Source organism: Hemitrygon akajei, unplaced genomic scaffold (genome assembly GCF_048418815.1).
Source record: "Hemitrygon akajei unplaced genomic scaffold, sHemAka1.3 Scf000040, whole genome shotgun sequence".
NCBI lineage: Eukaryota > Metazoa > Chordata > Chondrichthyes > Myliobatiformes > Dasyatidae > Hemitrygon > Hemitrygon akajei.
In genome coordinates this window covers 5,023,064-5,047,844 of record NW_027331926.1, presented here as the reverse complement: position 1 = coordinate 5,047,844, position 24,781 = coordinate 5,023,064, and positions in this window count along the sequence as shown.

Below are 24,781 nucleotides of genomic sequence, written 5' to 3'. Positions count from 1 at the left end.
GCTACAACAAAGTCTGTAACTCAGAAGTAAGTCGCGGAGCACAATATATATTAGGGTGTTTTTGATGCAGCTGTGCTTGTTAGTTTTCCTGTAAGTAATGCACGAGCCAGTTACACCTGGAAGATGCAGCGTTGGAAAAGCTTGGAAGAGAAGCTCATTTGAAACATAGGCAATTGGAAGCTAAATTGGAACTAAGACGGCTAGAAGCTGAACATAAGAAGAGGGAATCTGCACTTGCGATGGGGGAATTAAGTTCAGGAAACCAGTCCTGCGGTCCTGGAAAAAATGTTGTCGTTAGTCTGGAAATTAAACTTGAGCCGCCATTTAGTGAATCAAAGGTAGTAAGCTATATTCAACAATTGGAAACTATTGCTCTGATTTCAGAGTGGCCGGAAGTGATGCGGCCAGTGTTGTTACAGGGTGTAACAAAGGCAAGGCGCAACATTTTATACAGCTTTATCTGCTGAGCAAGCAAATGCTTATGATATTTTGAAGCAGCATATACCAAAATCTATGAACAGGATCCGCAAGCATATAGCGAACGATTCAGAAATTTGGCGCAATCCTCGGAGAAAAAAAAACATACTTCGATTTTGCCTGACAAAGTTTTGTGTTGTGTTTTGAGAAATGGGATTCCTCTAACAATACAAATGGGGCGAGAATAAATTGAAAGAGTTATTTTAATGGAGGAAATTAAAAGGAACATCTCTGTTGAAGTAAGGACATACTTAAATGAGCGGGACACTGCTGCGTGGCAGGTGACAGCTAAATTATCTGATGCGTATGCTTGAATCCTGTTAGGTACTCTGTGGGCGATTTGTGACAGTCCTGTGACCATGATGCAATTGTGTATGTGGTGAGCATGATGTAAAGGTCTTGTGAAGAGGAGGTGATGTAATTCCCCGACTGTGTGAGATGACTTGATGTAATTTTCATGCTGAACGTCATGTGATGGCCTGTTCCAACAGGAATAAAACGGGAAAGACATGCAGCGATGCAGTTCAGTTCGTAGTTTAATTCGTCAATTACTCGGTTATGCTGCATATTCATCTCCTGATGCAGTTTTGTTTTATAGTGGTATTTTACTTTCCAGCTTAAGTTTTAATACTTATTGTCGGCAGCATCATCTGGGATTCGTTACTGCAGGAGAGCTTCTCTTAAATAACTATCGAAATAACCGGACTTTTAAGTTTATCGTTTTAAAACTGTGTTCGTATTAATAGCGTTTTGAACTTTTCGAGTTGCCGTATAGATGTTAACTTACGGTTAAGATGTCGTTTGATTACTTTTGTATTCCTGTTGAGCTAAGTTTAAATATATGTGTCTTTGTTCATCTATTAAAAAAACCAGCCTCCGTTCTATTTGCAATGTTGCTGGAAAGTAACAATTGGGGGCTCCAGGGTAGTGTTCAATTTAGTGTTTAAATGCTTGTTTACTTAGCAGTCTATTTTGGAAAAGGGAAATACACCATGCTTTCATTGATTGGTTAGGCAGTGGTATATCCCCACAATGAATACTGACGATTTTCTCGCATCTCCAGAGTTATTATCGATGTCCAAAAAAAAGTGAAGTATCTGAAATTGCTAGCAACTTTGAACTTAATGGTATTTCGACGGCTACAACAAAGTCTGTAATTCAGAGCAAAATCGCGGAGCACTATATATATTAGGGTGTTTTTGATGCAGCTGTGTTGGATAGGTTTCCTGTAAGTAAAGGACGAGCCATTTACAGCTGGAACATGTAGCGTTGGAAAAGCTTGGAAGGGAAGCTCATTTGAAACAGAGGCAATTGAAAGCTAAATTGGAACAAAGACGGCTAGAAGCCGAAAATAAGAAGTGTGAATTTGAACTTGCGATGGCGGATTTAAGTTCTGAAAACCAGTCCTTTGGTTCTAGAAAAAATGTTGTCGTTAGTCTGGAAATGAAACCTGATCCTCCATTTAGTGAATCAAAGGTAGAGCACTATTTTCAACATTTGGAAACTGTTGCTCTGATGTCAGAGTTGCCGGAAAAGATGTGGGCAGTGTTGTTACAGAGTGTAATAAAAGGAATGGCACAATGTTTTATACAGCTTGAACTGCTGAGGAAGCAAATGCTTATGATATTTTGAAGCAGCATATACCGAAATCTATGAACAGGTTCCGCAAGCATGTAGAGAAAGATTCAGAAATGTGACGCAATCCGCGGAGATAAAAAAAAAACATACGTGGATTTTGCCTAAGATAAAGTTTTGTGTTTTGAGAGATGGGATTCCTCTAGCAATAGAAATGGGGACTATAATAAATTGAAAGAGTTATTTTAAAGGAGGAACTTAAAATGAACATCCCTGTTGAAGTAAGGACATACTTAAATGAGCGGGACACTGCTGCGTGGCAGGTGACAGCTAAATTATCTGATGCGTGTGCTTTAATACTGTTATGCACTCTGTTGGCGATTTGTGACTGTCCTGTGACCATGATGCAATTGTGTATGTGGTGAGCATGATGTAAAGGTCTTGTGAAGAGGGGGTGATGTAATTCCCCGACTGTGTGAGATGACTTGTTGCAATTTTCATGCTGGAGGTCATGTGATGGCCTGTTCCAACCGGTATAAAACGGGAAAGACATGCAGCGATGCAGTTCAGTTCGCAGCTTTATTCGTCATTTTCTCGGTTATGCTGCGTATTCATCTCATGGTGCAGTTTTGGTTCAAAGTTAACTTTAACTTTCCAGCTTAAGTTTCAAATCTTTTTGACGGCAGTTTCTACAGGGATTCATTACTTCAAGAGAGTCTCTCCTAAATGACTATCTAAATTAACTGGACTTTTACTATTATAGTTTTAAGACTGTGTACGGATTCATACCGTTCAGAATTTTTCGAGTAGCCGTATAGCTGTTAACTTCATTTTAATTTAGTCATTTCTTTACTTTTTGATTACTGTAGTGCTGAGTTTAAATATATGTGCCTTTGTCATATTTTTAAAAACTGGCTCCGTTCTAATTGCAATGTTAGTGGAAAGTAACAATTGGGGGCTCTCGGGATAAGATCCATTTTGTGCTTAAATGCTTGTTTACTTCGCACTCTGTTTTGGAAATGGGAAATACACCATGCGTTTGATAGATTGGTTAGTCAGTTGTATCCCCACAATGAATACAGATGACTTTCTCGCATCTCCAGATTTATTAGCGAAGGCGAAAAAGAGTGATGTTTCTGAGACTGCTAGCAGCTTCGAACTTAATGCTACTTCGACGGCTACAACAAAGTCTGTAATTCAGAGGAAAATCGCGGAGCACGATATATATTAGGGTGTTTTTGATGCAGCTGTGTTAGATAGGCTTCCTGTAAGTAAAGCACGAGCCAGTTACACCTGGAACATGTAGCGTTGGAAAATCTTGGAAGAGAAGCTAATTTGAAACAGAGGCAATTGAAAGCTAAATTGGAACTAAGACGGCTAGAATCTGAAAATAAGAAGAGTGAATTTGAACTTGCGATGGCGGAATTAAGTTCTGAAAACCAGTACTTTGGTTCTAGAAAAAATGTTGTTGTTGGTCTGGAAATTAAACTTGGTTCTCCATTTAGTGAATCAAAGGTAGGGAATCAAACGTTTGGAAACTGTTGCTCTGATTTCAGACTAGCGGGAAGAAATGCGACCAGTGTTGTTACAGGGTGTAACTAAAAGTAAGGCGCAACATTTTATACAGCTTTATCTACTGAGCAAGCAAATGCTTACGATATTTTGAAGCAGCATATACCAAGATCTATGAACAGGATCCGGAAGCATGTAGAGAAAGATTCAGAAATTTGGCGCAATCCTCGGAGAAAAAAAACATACTTCGCTTTTGCCTGACAAAGTTTTATGTTTTGAGAAATGGGATTCCTCTAGCAATACAAATGGGGTGATAATAAATTGAAAGAGTTATTTTAATGGAGGAAATTAAAATAAACATCTCTTTTGAAGTAAGGACGTACTTAAATGAGCAGGAAACTGTTGCGTGGCAGGTGACAGCTAAATTATCTGATGCGTATGCTTTAATCCTGTTATGTGCTCTGTGGGCGATTTGTGACAGTCCTGTGACCATGATGCAATTGTGTATGTGGTGAGCATGATGTAAAGGTCTTGTGAAGAGGAGGTGATGTAATTCCCCGACTGTGTGAGATGACTTGATGTAATTTTCATGCTGAACGTCATGTGATGGCCTGTTCCAACAGGAATAAAACGGGAAAGACATGCAGCGATGCAGTTCAGTTCGTAGTTTAATTCATCATTTTCTCCGTTATGCTGCGTATTCATCTCATGGTGCAGTTTTGGTTCAAAGTTAACTTTAACTTTCCAGCTTAAGTTTCAAATCTTTTTGACGGCAGTTTCTACAGGGATTCATTACTTCAAGAGAGTCTCACCTAAATGACTATCTAAATTAACGTGACTTTTACTATTATCATTTTAAGACTGTGTTCGGATTCATAACGTTCAGAATTTTTCGAGTTGCCGTATAGCTGTTAACTTCAGTTTAATTTAGTCATTTGTTCACTTTTCGATTGCTGTAGTGCTGAGTTTAAATATATGTGTCTTTGTTCGTATAAAAAAAAACTGACTCCGTTCTAATTGCAATGTTACTGGAAAGTAACAATTGGGGGCTCTCGGGATAAGATCCATTTTGTGCTTAAATGCTTGTTTACTTCGCACTCTGTTTTGGAAAAGGGAAAAACACCATGCGTTTGATAGATTGGTTAGTCAGTGGTATTCCCCACAATGAATACTGATGACTTTCTCACATCTCCAGAGTTATTAGCGAAGGCGAAAAAAAGTGATGTTTCTGAGATTGCTAGCAGCTTCGAACTTCCGACGGCAACAACAAAATCTGTAATTCAGAGGAAAATCGCGGAAGTGTTAGATAGTTTTCCGGTAAGTAAAGCACGAGCCATTTATACCTCAGACATGTAGCTTTGGAAAATCTTAATATAGAAGCTTATTTAAAACAAAAGTAATTGGATGCTGATTTGAAACTAAGACGTCTAGAAGGTGAAAAGAAGAAGAGGGAATTTGAACGCGATGGCGGAATTAAGTTCTGGAAACCAGTCCTCTTGTTCTAGAAAAACTGTTGTCGTCAGTCTGGAATTTAAACTTGATCCGTCATTTAGTGAATCAAAGGTAGTGAACTATTTTCAACTTTTGGAAACTGTTGCTCTGACTTCAGAGTGGCCGGAAGAGATGCGGCCAGTGTTGTTACAGAGTGTAACTAAAGGCAAGGCGCAATATATTATACACCTTTAAACGCTGAACAAGCAAATGCTTATGACATTTTGAAGTAGCATACACCGAAATCTATGAACAGGATCCGGAAGCATGTCGAGAAAGTTTCAGAAATTTGAAGCAATCCGCGGAGAAAAAAACATACGTGCAATTTGCATAAGATAACGTATTGTGTTTTGAGAGATGGGATTACTTTAACAATAGAAATGGGGACAATAATGAATTGAAAGAGTTATTTTAATGGGGGAAATTAAAATGGACATCCCTGTTGAAGTAAGGACAAACTTAGATGAGAGGGACTGATCTCTCGTGGCAGGTGACTAATATATTAGCTGATGAATATGCTTTAATTTGGTTATGTACTCTGTGGGCGCCTTGTGACTGTCTTATGACAGTGATGCAATTGTGTATGTGGTGAGCATGATGTAAATGTCTTGTGAAGAGTTGGTGATGTAATTCCCCGCCAGTGTGAGATGAAATGATGTAATTTTCCTGCTGGAGGTCATGAGATGCCCTGTTCCAACAGGTATAAAACGGGAAAGACTTGCTGCGATGCAGTTCAGTTCGTAGTTTAATTCGTCATGTTCTCGGTTATGCTGCGTATTCATCTCCTGGTGCAGTTTTGGTTGAAAGTTAACTTTTTCTTTCCAGCTTAAGTTTCAAATCTTTTTGACGGCAGTTTCTACAGGGATTCATTACTTCAAGAGAGTCTCTCCTAAAGGACTATCTAAATTAACTGGAATATTACTATTATCGTTTTAAGACTGTGTTGGGATTCATACCGTTCAGAATTTTTCGAGTTGCCGTATAGCTGTTAAATTCAGTTTAATTTAGTCATTTGTTTACTTTTCGATTGCTGTAGTGCTGAGTTTAAATATATGTGCCTTTGTTCATATTTTTAAAAACTGACTCCGTTCTAATTGCAGTGTTAGTGGAAAGTAACAATTGGGGGCTATCGGGATAAGATTCATTTTGTGCTTAAATGCTTGTTTACTTCGCACTCTGTTTTGCAAAAGGGAAATACACCGTGCGTTTGATAGATTGGTTAGTCAGTGGTATTCCCCACAATGAATACTGATTACTTTCTCGCATCTCCAGAGTTAGTAGCGAAGGCGAAAAAGAGTGATGTTTCTGAGATCGCGAGCAGCTTCGAACTTAATGCTATTTCGACGGCTGCACAAAGTCTGTAATTCAGAGGAAAATCGCGGAGCACTATATATATTAGGGTGTTTTTGATGCAGCTGTGTTGGATAGGTTTCCTGTAAGTAAAGGACGAGCCAGTTACACCTGGAACATGTAGCGTTGGAAAAGCTTGGAAGAGAAGCTCATTTGAAACAGAGGCAACTGTAAGCTAAACTGGAACTAAGACCGCTAGAATCTGAAAATAAGAAGAGTGAATTTGAACTTGCGATGGCAGAATTAAGTTCTGAAAACCAGTCCTTTGGTTCTAGAAAAAATGTTGTCGTTAGTCTGGAAATTAAAATTGATTCTCCATTTAGTGAATCAAACGTAGGGAATCAAACGTTTGGAAACTGTTGCTCTGATTTCAGAGAGGCCGGAAGAGATGCGGCCAGTGTTGTTACAGGGTGTAACTAAAGGCAAGGCGCAACATTTTATACAGCTTTATCTGCTGAGCAAGCAAATGCTTATGATATTTTGAAGCAGCATATACCAGAATCTATGAACAGGATCCACAAGCATGTAGAGAAAGATTCAGAAATTTGGCGCAATCCTCGGCGAAAAAAAAAAACATACTTCGATTTTGCCCGACAAAGTTTTGTGTTTTGAGAAATGGGATTCCGCTAGCAATACAAATGGGGCGATAATGAATTGAAAGAGTTATTTCAATGGAGGAAATTAAAATGAACATCTCTTTTGAAGTAAGGACATACTTAAATGAGCGGGAAACTGCTGCGTGGCAGGTGACAGCTAAATTATCTGATGCGTATGCTTTAATCCTGTTATGTACTCTGTGGGCGATTTGTGACAGTCCTGTGACCATGATGCAATTGTGTATGTGGTGAGCATGATGTAAAGGTCTTGTGAAGAGGAGGTGATGTAATTCCCCGACTGTGTGAGATGACTTGATGTAATTTTCATGCTGAACGTCATGTGATGGCCTGTTCCAACAGGAATAAAACGGGAAAGACATGCAGCGATGCAGTTCAGTTCGTAGTTTAATTCATCATTTTCTCGGTTATGCTGCGTATTCATCTCATGGTGCAGTTTTGGTTCAAAGTTAACTTTAACTTTCCAGCTTAAGTTTCAAATCTTTTTGACGGCAGTTTCTACAGGGATTCATTACTTCAAGAGAGTCTCACCTAAATGACTATCTAAATTAACGTGACTTTTACTATTATCATTTTAAGACTGTGTTCGGATTCATAACGTTCAGAATTTTTCGAGTTGCCGTATAGCTGTTAACTTCAGTTTAATTTAGTCATTTGTTCACTTTTCGATTGCTGTAGTGCTGAGTTTAAATATATGTGTCTTTGTTCGTATAAAAAAAAACTGACTCCGTTCTAATTGCAATGTTACTGGAAAGTAACAATTGGGGGCTCTTGGGATAAGATCCTATTTGTGCTTAAATGCTTGTTTACTTCGCACTCTGTTTTGGAAAAGGGAAAAACACCATGCGTTTGATAGATTGGTTAGTCAGTGGTATTCCCCACAATGAATACTGATGACTTTCTCACATCTCCAGAGTTATTAGCGAAGGCGAAAAAAAGTGATGTTTCTGAGATTGCTAGCAGCTTCGAACTTCCGACGGCAACAACAAAATCTGTAATTCAGAGGAAAATCGCGGAAGTGTTAGATAGTTTTCCGGTAAGTAAAGCACGAGCCATTTATACCTCAGACATGTAGCTTTGGAAAATCTTAATATAGAAGCTTATTTAAAACAAAAGCAATTGGATGCTGATTTGAAACTAAGACGTCTAGAAGGTGAAAAGAAGAAGAGGGAATTTGAACGCGATGGCGGAATTAAGTTCTGGAAACCAGTCCTCTTGTTCTAGAAAAACTGTTGTCGTCAGTCTGGAAATTAAACTTGATCCGTCATTTAGTGAATCAAAGGTAGTGAACTATTTTCAACTTTTGGAAACTGTTGCTCTGTTTTCAGAGTAGCCGGAAGAGATGTGGCCAGTGTTGTTACAGAGTGTAACTAAAGGCATTGCGCAACGTTTTATACAGTATTAAACGCTGAACAAGCAAATGCTTATGACATTTTGAAGTAGCATACACCGAAATCTATGAACAGGATCCGGAAGCATGTCGAGAAAGTTTCAGAAATTTGAAGCAATCCGCGGAGAAAAAAACATACGTGCAATTTGCATAAGATAACGTATTGTGTTTTGAGAGATGGGATTACTTTAACAATAGAAATGGGGACAATAATGAATTGAAAGAGTTATTTTAATGGGGGAAATTAAAATGGACATCCCTGTTGAAGTAAGGACAAACTTAGATGAGAGGGACTGATCTCTCGTGGCAGGTGACTAATATATTAGCTGATGAATATGCTTTAATTTGGTTATGTACTCTGTGGGCGCCTTGTGACTGTCTTATGACAGTGATGCAATTGTGTATGTGGTGAGCATGATGTAAATGTCTTGTGAAGAGTTGGTGATGTAATTCCCCGCCAGTGTGAGATGAAATGATGTAATTTTCCTGCTGGAGGTCATGAGATGCCCTGTACCAACAGGTATAAAACGGGAAAGACTTGCTGCGATGCAGTTCAGTTCGTAGTTTAATTCGTCATGTTCTCGGTTATGCTGCGTATTCATCTCCTGGTGCAGTTTTGGTTGAAAGTTAACTTTTTCTTTCCAGCTTAAGTTTCAAATCTTTTTGACGGCAGTTTCTACAGGGATTCATTACTTCAAGAGAGTCTCTCCTAAAGGACTATCTAAATTAACTGGACTATTACTATTATCGTTTTAAGACTGTGTTGGGATTCATACCGTTCAGAATTTTTCGAGTTGCCGTATAGCTGTTAAATTCAGTTTAATTTAGTCATTTGTTTACTTTTCGATTGCTGTAGTGCTGAGTTTAAATATATGTGCCTTTGTTCATATTTTTAAAAACTGACTCCGTTCTAATTGCAGTGTTAGTGGAAAGTAACTATTGGGGGCTCTCGGGATAAGATTCATTTTGTGCTTAAATGCTTGTTTACTTCGCACTCTGTTTTGCAAAAGGGAAATACACCGTGCGTTTGATAGATTGGTTAGTCAGTGGTATTCCCCACAATGAATACTGATTACTTTCTCGCATCTCCAGAGTTAGTAGCGAAGGCGAAAAAGAGTGATGTTTCTGAGATCGCGAGCAGCTTCGAACTTAATGCTATTTCGACGGATGCACAAAGTCTGTAATTCAGAGGAAAATCGCGGAGCACTATATATATTAGGGTGTTTTTGATGCAGCTGTGTTGGATAGGTTTCCTGTAAGTAAAGGACGAGCCAGTTACACCTGGAACATGTAGCGTTGGAAAAGCTTGGAAGAGAAGCTCATTTGAAACAGAGGCAACTGTAAGCTAAACTGGAACTAAGACCGCTAGAATCTGAAAATAAGAAGAGTGAATTTGAACTTGCGATGGCAGAATTAAGTTCTGAAAACCAGTCCTTTGGTTCTAGAAAAAATGTTGTCGTTAGTCTGGAAATTAAAATTGATTCTCCATTTAGTGAATCAAACGTAGGGAATCAAACGTTTGGAAACTGTTGCTCTGATTTCAGAGAGGCCGGAAGAGATGCGGCCAGTGTTGTTACAGGGTGTAAGTAAAGGCAAGGCACAACATTTTATACAGCTTTATCTGCTGAGCAAGCAAATGCTTACGATATTTTGAAGCAGCATATACCAAAATCTATGAACAGGATCCACAAGCATGTAGAGAAAGATTCAGAAATTTGGCGCAATCCTCGGAGAAAAAAAAAACATACTTCGATTTTGCCCGACAAAGTTTTGTGTTTTGAGAAATGGGATTCCGCTAGCAATACAAATGGGGCGATAATGAATTGAAAGAGTTATTTCAATGGAGGAAATTAAAATGAACATCTCTTTTGAAGTAAGGACATACTTAAATGAGCGGGAAACTGCTGCGTGGCAGGTGACAGCTAAATTATCTGATGCGTATGCTTTAATCCTGTTATGTACTCTGTGGGCGATTTGTGACAGTCCTGTGACCATGATGCAATTGTGTATGTGGTGAACATGATGTAAAGGTCTTGTGAAGAGGAGGTGATGTAATTCCCCGACTGTGTGAGATGACTTGATGTAATTTTCATGCTGAACGTCATGTGATGGCCTGTTCCAACAGGAATAAAACGGGAAAGACATGCAGCGATGCAGTTCAGTTCGTAGTTTAATTCATCATTTTCTCGGTTATGCTGCGTATTCATCTCATGGTGCAGTTTTGGTTCAAAGTTAACTTTAACTTTCCAGCTTAAGTTTCAAATCTTTTTGACGGCAGTTTCTACAGGGATTCATTACTTCAAGAGAGTCTCACCTAAATGACTATCTAAATTAACGTGACTTTTACTATTATTATTTTAAGACTGTGTTCGGATTCATAACGTTCAGAATTTTTCGAGTTGCCGTATAGCTGTTAACTTCAGTTTAATTTAGTCATTTGTTCACTTTTCGATTGCTGTAGTGCTGAGTTTAAATATATGTGTCTTTGTTCGTATATAAAAAAAAACTGACTCCGTTCTAATTGCAATGTTACTGGAAAGTAACAATTGGGGGCTCTCGGGATAAGATCCATTTTGTGCTTAAATGCTTGTTTACTTCGCACTCTGTTTTGGAAAAGGGAAAAACACCATGCGTTTGATAGATTGGTTAGTCAGTGGTATTCCCCACAATGAATACTGATGACTTTCTCACATCTCCAGAGTTATTAGCGAAGGCGAAAAAAAGTGATGTTTCTGAGATTGCTAGCAGCTTCGAACTTCCGACGGCAACAACAAAATCTGTAATTCAGAGGAAAATCGCGGAAGTGTTAGATAGTTTTCCGGTAAGTAAAGCACGAGCCATTTATACCTCAGACATGTAGCTTTGGAAAATCTTAATATAGAAGCTTATTTAAAACAGAAGCAATTGGATGCTGATTTGAAACTAAGACGTCTAGAAGGTGAAAAGAAGAAGAGGGAATTTGAACGCGATGGCGGAATTAAGTTCTGGAAACCAGTCCTCTTGTTCTAGAAAAACTGTTGTCGTCAGTCTGGAAATTAAACTTGATCCGTCATTTAGTGAATCAAAGGTAGTGAACTATTTTCAACTTTTGGAAACTGTTGCTCTGACTTCAGAGTGGCCGGAAGAGATGCGGCCAGTGTTGTTACAGAGTGTAACTAAAGGCAAGGCGCAATATATTATACACCTTTAACTGCTGAGCAAGCAAACGCTTATGAAATATTGAAGCAGCATATACCGAAAACTATGAACAGGATGCGCAAACATGTAGAAAAAGATTCAGAAATTTGACGCAATCCTCGGAGATAAAAAAACCATACGTCGATTTTGCCTGATATACTTTTGTGTTTTGAGAGATGGAATTCCTCTAACAATAGAAATTGGGACCATAATAAATTGAAAGAGTTATTTTAATGGTGGGAATTAAAATGAACAGCCATGTTGAAGTAAGGACATAGTTAAATGAGAGGGACGTGGCAGGTGACTGCTAAATTATCTGATGAGTATACTTTAATCCTGTTATGTTCTCTGTCGGCGTCTTTTGACTGTCTTATGACCATGATGCAATTGTTTATCTGGTGAGCATGATGTAAAGATCTTTTGAAGACGTTGTGATGTAATTCGCCGCCAGTGTGTGATGACATGAGTAATTTTCATGCTGGAGTTCATTTGATTCCCTGTTGCAACAGGTCTAAAACGAGAAAGACTTGCTGCGATGCAGTTCAGTTCGTAGTTTAATTCGTCAATTACTCGGTTATGCTGCATATTCATCTTCTGATGCAGTTTTGTTTTAAAGTGGAGTTTTACTTTCCAGCTTAAGTTTTAATTCTTAATGCCGGCAGTATCATCAGGGAGTCGTTACTTTAGGAGAGTCTCTATTAAATGACTGTCTATATAACCGGACTATTAAGTTTATCGTTTTAAGACTGTGTTCGGATTTATACCGTTTTGAATTTTTCGAGTTGCGGTATAGCTGATAACTTCAAGTTAGGTTGTCGTTTGTTTACTTTCTGTTGCTGTTGAGCTAAGTTTAAATATATGCGTCTTTGTACATATATATATTTAAAAAAACTGTCTCCGTTCTATTTGCAATGTTACTGGAAACTAACAATTGGGGGCTCTCGGAATATGTTCAGTTTAGTGTTTAAATGCTTGCGTACTTAGCAGTCTATTTCGGAAAGGGGAAATAGACCATGTTTGGTTGGTCAGTGGTATTCCGCACAATGAATATTGACGACGTTCTCGCATCTCCAGAGTTATTAGCGAAGGCGAAAAAAGAGTGATGAATCTGAGATTGCTAGCAGCTTCAAACTTAAGGGTATTTCGAAAGCTACAACAACGTCGTTAATTCAGAGGAAAATCGCAAAGCACTATATATATTTGGGAGATTTTAATGAAGCTGTGTTAGTTAGTTTTCCTGTAAGTAATGCACGAGCCAGTTACACCTGGAACATGTTGCTTTGGAAAAGCTTGGAATAGAATCTCATTTAAAACAGAAGCAATTGGAAGCTAATTTGGAAGTAAGACGACGTGAAGCTAAAAATAAGAAGAGACAATTTGAACTTGCGATGGCGGAATTATGTTCGGGAAACCTGTACTGCGGTTCTAGAAAAACTGTTGTCGTTACTCTGGAAATTAAACTTGATTCGCCATTTAGTGAATCCAAGTTAGAGATCTATTTTCAACATCTGGAAACTGTTGCTCTGATTTCAGAGTAGCGGGAAGAGATGCGGCCAGTGTTGTTACAGAGTGTAACTAAAACAATTGCGCAACGTTTTATACAGTATTAAACGCTGAACAAGCAAATGCTTATGACATTTTGAAGTAGCATACACCGAAATCTATGAACAGGCTCCGAAAGCATGTCGAGAAAGTTTCAGAAATTTGAAGCAAACCGTGGAGAAAAAAAAACATACGTGGAATTTGCATAAGATAAAGTTTTGTATTTTGAGAGATTGAATTACTCTAACAATAGAAATAGGGACAATAAAATATTGAAAGAGTTATTTTAACGGGGTAAATTAAAATGAACGTTCCTTTTGAAGTAAGGACATACTTAGATGAGAGGGGCACCATTACGTGGCAGGTGACTTATATATTAGCTGATAAGTATGCTTTAATTCGGTTATGTACTCTGTGGGCGTCTTGTGACTGTCTTATGACAATGATGCAATTGTGTATCTGGTGAGCATGATTTAAAGTTTTTGTGAAGAGTTGGTGATGTAATTCCCCGCCAGTGTGAGATGAAATGATGTAATTTTCCTGCTGGAGGACATGTGACGCCCTGTTCCAACAGGTATAAAACGCGAAAGACTTGCTGCGTTGCAGTTCAGTTCGTAGTTTAATTCGTCAATTACTCGGTAATGCTGCATATTCATCTCCTGATGCAGTTTTGTTTTATAGTGGTATTTTACTTTCCAGCTTAAGTTTTAATATTTATTGTCGGCAGCATCATCTGGGATTCGTTACTGCAGGAGAGCTTCACTTAAATAACTATCGAAATAACCGGACTTTTAAGTTTATCGTTTTAAAACTGTGTTCGTATTAATAGCGTTTTGAACTTTTCGAGTTGCCGTATAGATGTTAACTTACGGTTAAGATGGCGTTTGATTACTTTTGTATTCCTGTTCAGCTAAGTTTAAATATATGTGTCTTTGTTCATCTATTAAAAAAAACAGCCTCCGTTCTATTTGCAATGTTGCTGGAAAGTAACAATTGGGGGCTCCAGGGATATGTTCAAATTAGTGTTTAAATGCTTGTTTACTTAGCAGTCTTATTTGGAAAAGGGAAATACACCATGCTTTCATTGATTGGTTAGTCAGTGTTATATCCCCACAATGAATACTGACGATTTTCTCGCATCTCCAGAGTTATTATCGATGGCCAAAAAAAAGTGAAGTATCTGAGATTGCTAGCAGCTTCTAACTGAAGGGCATTTCGACGGCTACAACAAAGTCTGTAACTCAGAAGTAAGTCGCGGAGCACAATATATATTAGGGTGTTTTTGATGCAGCTGTGCTTGTTAGTTTTCCTGTAAGTAATGCACGAGCCAGTTACACCTGGAAGATGCAGCGTTGGAAAAGCTTGGAAGAGAAGCTCATTTGAAACATAGGCAATTGGAAGCTAAATTGGAACTAAGACGGCTAGAAGCTGAACATAAGAAGAGGGAATCTGCACTTGCGATGGGGGAATTAAGTTCAGGAAACCAGTCCTGCGGTCCTGGAAAAAATGTTGTCGTTAGTCTGGAAATTAAACTTGAGCCGCCATTTAGTGAATCAAAGGTAGTAAGCTATATTCAACAATTGGAAACTATTGCTCTGATTTCAGAGTGGCCGGAAGTGATGCGGCCAGTGTTGTTACAGGGTGTAACAAAGGCAAGGCGCAACATTTTATACAGCTTTATCTGCTGAGCAAGCAAATGCTTATGATATTTTGAAGCAGCATATACCAAAATCTATGAACAGGATCCGCAAGCATATAGCGAACGATTCAGAAATTTGGCGCAATCCTCGGAGAAAAAAAAACATACTTCGATTTTGCCTGACAAAGTTTTGTGTTGTGTTTTGAGAAATGGGATTCCTCTAACAATACAAATGGGGCGAGAATAAATTGAAAGAGTTATTTTAATGGAGGAAATTAAAAGGAACATCTCTGTTGAAGTAAGGACATACTTAAATGAGCGGGACACTGCTGCGTGGCAGGTGACAGCTAAATTATCTGATGCGTATGCTTGAATCCTGTTAGGTACTCTGTGGGCGATTTGTGACAGTCCTGTGACCATGATGCAATTGTGTATGTGGTGAGCATGATGTAAAGGTCTTGTGAAGAGGAGGTGATGTAATTCCCCGACTGTGTGAGATGACTTGATGTAATTTTCATGCTGAACGTCATGTGATGGCCTGTTCCAACAGGAATAAAACGGGAAAGACATGCAGCGATGCAGTTCAGTTCGTAGTTTAATTCGTCAATTACTCGGTTATGCTGCATATTCATCTCCTGATGCAGTTTTGTTTTATAGTGGTATTTTACTTTCCAGCTTAAGTTTTAATACTTATTGTCGGCAGCATCATCTGGGATTCGTTACTGCAGGAGAGCTTCTCTTAAATAACTATCGAAATAACCGGACTTTTAAGTTTATCGTTTTAAAACTGTGTTCGTATTAATAGCGTTTTGAACTTTTCGAGTTGCCGTATAGATGTTAACTTACGGTTAAGATGTCGTTTGATTACTTTTGTATTCCTGTTGAGCTAAGTTTAAATATATGTGTCTTTGTTCATCTATTAAAAAAACCAGCCTCCGTTCTATTTGCAATGTTGCTGGAAAGTAACAATTGGGGGCTCCAGGGTAGTGTTCAATTTAGTGTTTAAATGCTTGTTTACTTAGCAGTCTATTTTGGAAAAGGGAAATACACCATGCTTTCATTGATTGGTTAGGCAGTGGTATATCCCCACAATGAATACTGACGATTTTCTCGCATCTCCAGAGTTATTATCGATGTCCAAAAAAAAGTGAAGTATCTGAAATTGCTAGCAACTTTGAACTTAATGGTATTTCGACGGCTACAACAAAGTCTGTAATTCAGAGCAAAATCGCGGAGCACTATATATATTAGGGTGTTTTTGATGCAGCTGTGTTGGATAGGTTTCCTGTAAGTAAAGGACGAGCCATTTACAGCTGGAACATGTAGCGTTGGAAAAGCTTGGAAGGGAAGCTCATTTGAAACAGAGGCAATTGAAAGCTAAATTGGAACAAAGACGGCTAGAAGCCGAAAATAAGAAGTGTGAATTTGAACTTGCGATGGCGGATTTAAGTTCTGAAAACCAGTCCTTTGGTTCTAGAAAAAATGTTGTCGTTAGTCTGGAAATGAAACCTGATCCTCCATTTAGTGAATCAAAGGTAGAGCACTATTTTCAACATTTGGAAACTGTTGCTCTGATGTCAGAGTTGCCGGAAAAGATGTGGGCAGTGTTGTTACAGAGTGTAATAAAAGGAATGGCACAATGTTTTATACAGCTTGAACTGCTGAGGAAGCAAATGCTTATGATATTTTGAAGCAGCATATACCGAAATCTATGAACAGGTTCCGCAAGCATGTAGAGAAAGATTCAGAAATGTGACGCAATCCGCGGAGATAAAAAAAAAAAAACATACGTGGATTTTGCCTAAGATAAAGTTTTGTGTTTTGAGAGATGGGATTCCTCTAGCAATAGAAATGGGGACTATAATAAATTGAAAGAGTTATTTTAATGGAGGAACTTAAAATGAACATCCCTGTTGAAGTAAGGACATACTTAAATGAGCGGGACACTGCTGCGTGGCAGGTGACAGCTAAATTATCTGATGCGTGTGCTTTAATACTGTTATGCACTCTGTTGGCGATTTGTGAATGTCCTGTGACCATGATGCAATTGTGTATGTGGTGAGCATGATGTAAAGGTCTTGTGAAGAGGGGGTGATGTAATTCCCCGACTGTGTGAGATGACTTGTTGCAATTTTCATGCTGGAGGTCATGTGATGGCCTGTTCCAACCGGTATAAAACGGGAAAGACATGCAGCGATGCAGTTCAGTTCGCAGCTTTATTCGTCATTTTCTCGGTTATGCTGCGTATTCATCTCATGGTGCAGTTTTGGTTCAAAGTTAACTTTAACTTTCCAGCTTAAGTTTCAAATCTTTTTGACGGCAGTTTCTACAGGGATTCATTACTTCAAGAGAGTCTCTCCTAAATGACTATCTAAATTAACTGGACTTTTACTATTATAGTTTTAAGACTGTGTACGGATTCATACCGTTCAGAATTTTTCGAGTAGCCGTATAGCTGTTAACTTCATTTTAATTTAGTCATTTCTTTACTTTTTGATTACTGTAGTGCTGAGTTTAAATATATGTGCCTTTGTCATATTTTTAAAAACTGGCTCCGTTCTAATTGCAATGTTAGTGGAAAGTAACAATTGGGGGCTCTCGGGATAAGATCCATTTTGTGCTTAAATGCTTGTTTACTTCGCACTCTGTTTTGGAAATGGGAAATACACCATGCGTTTGATAGATTGGTTAGTCAGTGGTATCCCCACAATGAATACAGATGACTTTCTCGCATCTCCAGATTTATTAGCGAAGGCGAAAAAGAGTGATGTTTCTGAGACTGCTAGCAGCTTCGAACTTAATGCTACTTCGACGGCTACAACAAAGTCTGTAATTCAGAGGAAAATCGCGGAGCACGATATATATTAGGGTGTTTTTGATGCAGCTGTGTTAGATAGGCTTCCTGTAAGTAAAGCACGAGCCAGTTACACCTGGAACATGTAGCGTTGGAAAATCTTGGAAGAGAAGCTAATTTGAAACAGAGGCAATTGAAAGCTAAATTGGAACTAAGACGGCTAGAATCTGAAAATAAGAAGAGTGAATTTGAACTTGCGATGGCGGAATTAAGTTCTGAAAACCAGTACTTTGGTTCTAGAAAAAATGTTGTTGTTGGTCTGGAAATTAAACTTGGTTCTCCATTTAGTGAATCAAAGGTAGGGAATCAAACGTTTGGAAACTGTTGCTCTGATTTCAGACTAGCGGGAAGAAATGCGACCAGTGTTGTTACAGGGTGTAACTAAAAGTAAGGCGCAACATTTTATACAGCTTTATCAACTGAGCAAGCAAATGCTTACGATATTTTGAAGCAGCATATACCAAGATCTATGAACAGGATCCGGAAGCATGTAGAGAAAGATTCAGAAATTTGGCGCAATCCTCGGAGAAAAAAAACATACTTCGCTTTTGCCTGACAAAGTTTTATGTTTTGAGAAATGGGATTCCTCTAGCAATACAAATGGGGTGATAATAAATTGAAAGAGTTATTTTAATGGAGGAAATTAAAATAAACATCTCTTTTGAAGTAAGGACGTACTTAAATGAGCAGGAAACTGTTGCGTGGCAGGTGACAGCTAAATTATCTGATGCGTATGCTTTAATCCTGTTATGTGCTCTGTGGGCGATTTGTGACAGTCCTGTGACCATGATGCAATTGTGTATCTGGTGAGCATGATGTAAAGAGCGGGTGATGTAATTCGCCGACTGTGTGAGATGACTTGATGTAATTTTATGCTGGAGGTCATGTGATGGCCTGTTCCAAAAGGTATAAAACGGGAAAGACATGCAGCGATGCAGTTCAGTTCGTAGTTTAATTCGTCATTTTCTCCGTTATGCTGCGTATTCATCTCATAGTGCAGTTTTGGTTCAAAGTTAAATTTTGCTTTCCAGCTTAAGTTTCAAATCTTTTTGACGGTAGTTTCTACAGGGATTCATTACTTCAAGAGAATCTCTCCTAAATGACTATCTAAATTAACTGGATTTTACTATTATCGTTTTAAGACTGTGCTGGGATTCATACCGTTCAGAATTTTTCGAGTTGTTGTATAGCTGTTAACTTCAGGTTAAGTTAGTCGTTTATTTACTTTTCGATTGCCGTTGAGCTAAGTTTAAATATATGTGTCTTTGTTCATATATAGAAAAAAGTTTCTCCGTTCTATTTGCAATGTTAGTAGAAAGTAACAATTGGGGGCTCACGGGATAAGATCCATTTGGGCTTAAATGCTTGTTGTCTTAGCAGTCTGTTTTGGAAAAGGGAAATACACAATGCATTTGATTGATTGGTTAGTCAGTGGTATTCCCCACAATGAATTTTGACCAACTTTCTCGCATCTCCAGAGTCATTAGTGAAGGCGAAAAAGAGCGATGTATCTGAGATTGCTAGCAGCTTCGAACTTTCGACAGCAGCAACAAAATCTGCAATTCAGAGGAAAATCGTGGAAGTGTTAGATAGTTTTCCGGTAAGTAAAGCACTAGCCATTTACACCTGAGACATGTAGCGTTGGAAAATCTTGATATAGAAGCTTATTTAAAACAGAAGCAATTGGATGCTGATTTGAAACTAAGACGCCTAGAAGCTGAAAAGAAGAAGAGGGAATTTGAACGCGATGGCGGAATTAAGTTCTGGAAACCAGTCCTCTTGTTCTAGAAAAACTGCTGTCCTTAGTCTGGAATTTGAACTTGATCCGCCATTTAGTGAATCAAAGGTAGTGAACTATTTTCAACTTTTGGAAACTGTTGCTCTGATTTCAGAGTGGCCGGAAGATATGCGGCCAGTGTTGTTACAGAGTGTAACTAAAGGCAAGGCGCAATATATTATACAACTTTAACTGCTGAGCAAGCAAACACTTATGAAATATTGAAGCAGCATATACCGAAAACTATGAACAGGATGCGCAAACATGTAGAAAAAGATTCAGAAATCTGACGCAATCCTCGGAGAAAAAAAACATACGTCGATTTTGCCTGATATATTTCTGTGTTTTGAGAGATGGGATTCCTCTAACAACAGAAATTGGGACTATAATAAATTGAAAGAGTTATTTTAATGGAGGGAATTAAAATGAAATGCCCTGTTGAAGTAAGGACATACTTAAACGAGAGGGACGTGGCAGGTGACTGCTAAATTATCTGATGAGTATACATTAATCCTATTATGTACTCTGTGGGCGTCTTTTGACTGTCTTATGACCATTATGCAATTATGTATCTGGTGAGCATGATGTAAAGGTCTTTTGAAGACGCGGTGAAGTAATTCGCCGCCAGTGTGTGATTGCATGAGTAATTTTCATGCTGGAGTTCATTTGATTCCCTGTTCCAACAGGTATAAAACGTTGTTGCGATGCAGTTCAGTTCGTAGTTTAATTCGTCAATTACTCGGTTATGCTGCATATTCATCTTCTGATGCAGTTTTGTTTTAAAGTGGAGTTTTACTTTCCAGCTTAAGTTTTAATTCGTATTGCCGGCAGTATAATCAGGGAGTCGTTACTTCAGGAGAGTCTCTCTTAAATGGCTGTCTAAATAACCGGACTTTTAAGTTTATCGTTTTAAGACTGTGTTCGGATTTATACCGTTTTGAATTTTTCGAGTTGCGGTATAGCTGTTAACTTCAAGTTAGGTTGTCGTTTGTTTACTTTCTGTTGCTGTTGAGCTAAGTTTAAATATATGCGTCTTTGTTCATATATATATTAAAAAAAAAACTGTTTCCGTTCTATTTGCAATGTTACTGGAAACTAACAATTGGGGGCTATCGGGATATGTTCAAATTAGTGTTTAAATGCTTGCGTACTTAGCAGTCCATTTCGGAAAGGGGAAATACACCATGCGTTTCATTGTTTGGTTGGTCAGTGGTATTCCGCACAATGAATATTGACGACGTTCTCGCATTTCTAGAGTTATTAGCGAAGGCGAAAAAGAGTGATGAATCTGAGATTTCTAGCAGCTTCAAACTTAAGGGTATTTCGACAGCTACAACAAAGTCGGTAATTCAGAGGAAAATCGCAAAGCACTATATATATTAGGGTGATTTTGATGCAGCTGTGTTAGTTTTCCTGTAAGTAATGCACGAGCCAGTTACACCTGGAACATGTTGCGTTGGAAAAGCTTGGAATAGAATCTCATTTAAAACAGAAGCAATTGGAAGCTAATTTGGAACTAAGACGACGAGAAGCTAAAAATAAGAAGAGACAATTTGAACTTGCGATGGCGGAATTATGTTCGGGAAACCTGTCCTGTGGTTCTAGAAAAACTGTTGTCGTTAGTCTGGAAATTAAACTTGATTCTCCATTTAGTGAATGAAAGGTAGAGAGCTATTTTCAACATTTGGAAACTGTTGCTCTGATTTCAGAGTAGCCGGAAGAGATGCGGCCAGTGTTGTTACAGAGTGTAACTAAAGGCATTGTGAAACGTTTTATACAGCATTAAACGCTGAGCAAGCAGATGCTTATGATATTTTGAAGTAGCATACACCGAAATCTATGAACAGGATCCGAAAGCATGTCGAGAAAGTTTCAGAAATTTGAAGCAATCCGTGGAGAAGAAAAACATAAGTGGAATTTGCATAAGATAAAGTTTTGTATTTTGAGAGATTGAACTACTCTAACAATAGAAATGGGGACAATAAAATATTGAAAGAGTTATTTTAACGGGGTAAATTAAAATGAACGTCCCTGTTGAAGTAAGGACATATTTAGATGAGAGGGACACCGATACGTGGCAGGTGACTGATATATTAGCTGATAAGTATGCTTTAATTCGGTTATGTACTCTGTGGGAGTCTTGTGACTGTCTTATGACAATGATGCAATTGTGTATCTGGTGAAAAGGGAAATACACCATGCGTTTCATAGATTGGTTAGTCAGTGGTATTCCCCTCAATGAATACTGATGACTTTCTCGAATCTCCAGAGTTATTAGCGAAGGCGAAAAAAGAGTGATGTTTCTGAGACTGCTAGCAGCTTTGAACTTAATGGTATTTCGACGGCTACAACAAAGTCACTAATTCTGAGGAAAATCGCGGAGCACTATATATATTAGGGTGTTTTTGATGCAGCTGTGTTGGATAGGTTTCCTGTAAGTAAAGGACGAGCCATTTACACCTGGAACATGTAGCGTTGGAAAAGCTTGGAAGAGAAGTTCATTTGAAACAGAGGCAATTGAAAGCTAAATTGGAACTAAGACGGCTCGAAGCCGAAAATAAGGAGTGTAAATTTGAACTTGCGATGGCGGATTTAAGTTCTGAAAACCAGTCCTTTGGTTCTAGAAAAAATGTTGTCGTTAGTTTGGAAATTAAACCTGATCCTCAATTTAGTGAATCAAAGGTAGAGAACTATTTTCAACATTTGGAAACTGTTGCTCTGATTTCAGAGTTGCCGGAAAAAGATTGTGGCCAGTGTTGTTACAGAGTGTAACTAAAGACATGGCACAATGTTTTATACAGCTTGAACTGCTGAGGAAGCAAATGCTTATGATATTTTGAAGCAGCATATACCGAAAACTATGAATAGGTTCCGCAAGCATTTAGAGAAAGATTCAGAAATTTGACGCAAACGGCGGAGATAAAAAAAAACATACGTGGAATTTGCCTAAGATAAAGTTTTGTGTTTTGAGAGATGGGATTCTCTAGCAATAGAAATGGGGACTATAATAAATTGAAAGAGTTATTTTAATGGAAGAAATTAAAATGAACATCCCTGTTGAAGTAAGGACATACTTAAACAGAGGGACACCGCTACTTGACAGATGACTGATAAATTAGCTGTTGAGTATGCTTTAATCCGGTTGCGTACTCTGTAGGCCTCTTATTTCCATGATGCAATTGTGTATCTGCTGAGCATGATGTAAATGTCTTGTGAAGAGGGGGGGTGATGTAATTCCCCGCCATTCTGAGATCATATGATATACTTTTCCTGCTGGAGTTCATGTGATGGCATGTCCCAGCAGGTTTAAAACGGGAAAGCCTTGCTGCGATGCAGCTCAGTTCATAGTTTAATTCGACAGTTACTCCGTTATGCTGCGTATTCATCTCATGATGCAGTTTTGTTTTAAAGCGGAATTTTCTTTCCAGCTTAAGTTTCAAATGTTACTGCCGGCAGTATCTTCAGGGATTCGTTACTTCAGGAGAGACTCTCCTAAATGACTATATAAATTAAATGGACTTTTACTTTTATCGTTTTAAGACTGTGTTCGGATTCATAGCGTTCAGAAATTTTTACTTGCCGTATATCTGTTAACTTCAGGTTAAGTTAGTCGTTTATTTACTTTTCGGTTGCCGTTGAGCTAAGTTTAAATATATATGTCTTTGTTCATGTATAGAAAAAAGATTCTCCGTTCTATTTGCAATGTTACTGGAATGTAACAATTGGGGGCTCTCGGGATAAGATCCATTTTGTGCTTAAATGCTTGTTGTCTTAGCAGTCTGTTTTCGAAAAGGGAAATACACAATGCATTTGATTGATTGGTTAGTCAGCGGTATTCCCCACAATGAATATTGACTACTTTCTCGCATCTCCAGAGTCATTAGCGAAAGCGAAAAAGAGTGATGTATCTGAGATTGCTAGCAGCTTCGATCTTTCAACGGCTACAACAAAATCTGTAATTCAGAGGAAAATCGCGGAAGTGCTAGATTGTTTTCCGGTAAGTAAAGCACGAGCCATTTACACCTGAGACATGTAGCGTTGGAAAATCTGATATAGAAGCTTATTTAAAACAGAAGCAGTTGGAAGCTGATTTGAAACTAAGACGTCTAGAAGCTGAAAAGAAGAAGAGGGAATTTGAACTTGCGATGGCCGAATTACGTTCTCGAAACCAGGACTCTGGTTCCAGAAAAACTGTTGTCGTCAGTCTGGAAATTAAACCTGATCCTCCATTTAGTGAATCAAAGGTAGATACTATTTTCAACATTTGGGAGCACTATATAGATTAGGGTGTTTTTGATGCAGCTGTGTTAGATAGGTTCCCTGTAAGGAAAGCCGCGAACGAGTGACACCTGGAACAGGAAGTGTTGGAAAGGCTTACTATAGAAGCTGAGTTTAAAACAGAAACAATAGGAAGCTAACTAGGAACTAAGTCGGTTAGAAGCTGGAGATAAATACAGGGAATTTGAACGTGCGGTTGTGGAATTAATTTATTGTGATCAGTCCTCTGGCTATAGAAAAAAGTTTGTTGTTAGCCAGGAAATTAAATTAGATCCTCCATTTTGTGAAACAGCAGCAGAGAAATATTTTCAACGTTTTGAAGCAGTTGGCCTGATTTCAGAGTGGCCGAAGGAGAAATGGCCAGTGATGTTACAGAGTGTAAAAAAAAGGCATGACGCAACGTGTTTATACAGCTTTAACTGCTAAGCAAGTACTTGATTGAGATATTGAGAGAAAGCATATACAGAAATCTATGAACTGGTTCCGGAAGCATATAGATAAAGATTCAGAAATTTGAAGAAATCCGTTTAAAATACTTACGTAGAATTCATCTAAGATAAAGCTTTGTGTTTTGTGAGATGGGAATCCTCTAAAAATGTAAATAGGATCTATAATAATTTGAAAGGGTCCATTTTATTGGAGGAATTTAAAAGTTACATTTCTATTGAAATAACGACATATTTAAATAACAGGGATACTGGTACCTTGCAGAAGTCTGCTCAGTTAGCTGATGAGTATGCTTTAATCGTGTTACATACTCCGTGGGTGTCTTGTGACTGTCTTATGACATGATATAATTGAGTATCTGCTGAGCATGATGCAATGGTCTTGTGATGGTAGTGTGATGTATTTCCCAGCAAGTGTCAGTTGACATGATGTATTTTTCCCCCAGGGGATATGTGATGGACTGTTCCAACAGGTATAAACGGGAAAGCCTTGCTGTGACGCAGGTCAGTTCGTAGTTTAATTCGTCAGTTACTCAGTTATGTTGCGTGTTCGTCTCATGATGCAGTTTTGTCTTAAATTCGAGTTTTAAGCTCTATCTTAAGTTTCAAAGGCTATTGCCGGCAGCTTCTCCACAACCTTCCAGTTTTAGTCCAGTCGG